The sequence below is a fragment of the Pundamilia nyererei genome, unplaced genomic scaffold, assembly GCF_000239375.1.
Source record: "Pundamilia nyererei isolate P.nyererei 1_Seehausen unplaced genomic scaffold, PunNye1.0 scaffold00023, whole genome shotgun sequence".
Taxonomy (NCBI): Eukaryota; Metazoa; Chordata; class Actinopteri; order Cichliformes; family Cichlidae; genus Pundamilia; species Pundamilia nyererei.
The window spans coordinates 803,906-805,933 of NW_005187424.1; positions in this window are offsets into that span (position 1 = coordinate 803,906).

The following is a 2,028-nucleotide window of genomic DNA, read 5'->3' on the forward strand; positions in this document are numbered from 1 at the left end:
CCACTTTAAGTGTTACCATGACCTTTCTAAATGCCTCAGACAGTTGTACATAGACATTAGTTTTGTTGGGAGAGCTTGAGTTGTGTTTTCATCTTCATGGTAAATGAACTGACTCTTATATAGCACTTTTCTACTTGACCTAAGCACTCAGGGCACTTTAAACTTGCGTCAAAATCCTCACTCCTACAGAACCAGCTCCTTAATCACAGCGTTGCCTCATCTGAAAGCATACTCTGCCTCATTGTCCTTTGTTTTTTACACTATTTACAGAAATGAACATTGTGCTGTAGTTACCAAATCTGTAAGCTGGTTCACTGAGGTCATTAACCCATCAGGAAAAAGATTTACTGAGTCTGGCGCTGTTTTTCTGTAGACTTACACAGTTTACCGGCTAGAAAGAATGCCAGTTTAAAGCACTTCTGTATTGTTTTCTATAATGGAGGTTAGGGGTTCCATTACCCTACTCCTATATCTATATAAATGCAGTGGCTCAGGAGTAGAGCAGGTCAACCACTAATCAAAAGGTTGGCTGGGTTGGGCAAGAGCCCCATGTTACAAAGAAACACTTAAAGATCGGACAAGGTTCTTGTGTGGATGGAGGTGACCGGGTGCGTGAGGGTTGTAGAAATCAGTCCGTTCCCAATACGATTCATAGCATAAGCTAAAGAAAAATCTACACATTTATTGTTTGCGATTGAGTTTAGTTAATATTTTTAAGCATTATTCAAGCGATACCTGTAGGAGGTGAGGAATCAGAGACGGAGTGGCCATCCTTCCTGTGTTGAAAAGAAAACTTTACCAGAACTGCAAGTTTGTTGTAGACTGTAGTCTTCACCAGTGTGTATGTGTGTGTGTGTTTTTTGTGCATTAATATTAGGAGCTCAGTTACCTCATGGGTAAATGAAAGATAAGGAGAATTTAGTCAAGCTATTTTTAATATATGTAATTACTTAAAGCATACTGCTTCTGATATTGAATTAATTATAGAAATTTCTACAGTGTATATAAATAAATATCTATTGAAGTCACGCTTGTTTAAAAGTATTGTTTCAGCATTGTGTCTCTTGGTTTGAACTCAAAGCGTCTTCCAGTGAAACTGACATCATTACTTTTCAGATCACCACTCTGAGTCTCTCGGGTGCTTTTGGACATGTGTGATATGCGTGTGATAACGTGTGATAAGATATCAAATACATGTGTCCAGGATGACATGAGGAGTGTTTTTAACTGTAACTCGTGGAAGGCTAGTTTTGTGTGGCCAGCGAGTAAAATTTGGTGTTGGAAATGAGCATAAATGGTCTCGCTTATATATCGATGTGTTTATTGGTGGTTTGCAATAGACAGGCAGAAGCTAGAAAAAAGGAAAGTGACCTGTGATGTCATGCTGGGGTTTTTCATCTGCTTGTGAGGGTGTTTATCAGCTAGGTTAAAGTAAGCTAAGTGGGGTTTTTCTCTTATTGTTGTTGTTGTTGTTGTTGTTATTATTGTACAGGAATAATAATATGGAGATTGATATGAGTATAATAATTCCACTTTAACTCAGGCACAACTCATATTCCTTCATTAGTGTCTGTCAGGACGGCTGTCTGAATATGCAGGCAGCAGACTTTAGCCAATGCAGAGGTCAAGGAGATCCCTTTATGTGCAGTCCTAAGAAAAAACGAGTTGTATCTGTTATTCCATGGCAGGGGCTAAGCTAATCGAGGGTGACTTGTGATTAATGCTGAAACACTCGAGGATTCCAGGGCACACAAGCAATGATGTGTCATGCTGGTGGAAATTTCAATAAATGGTCATCTTTATCATCAAAGTCACTCAAACGTCACTCAGAGCTAGTGCCCAGATAGATAAGATGTAAAAAAAACATATGGCTAGTGGAACTGTTTACCACTACTGATTCGTTTAGACAATACTACTGTAATAACTTTGTCATAATGATGAATTGAGTAAATCGTTGGACACGTGGGCCTTTGTCTCAAAAGTACTGCGAGAGAGAATGGAAAGATTTTTTTTACAGTGTTTTTACTT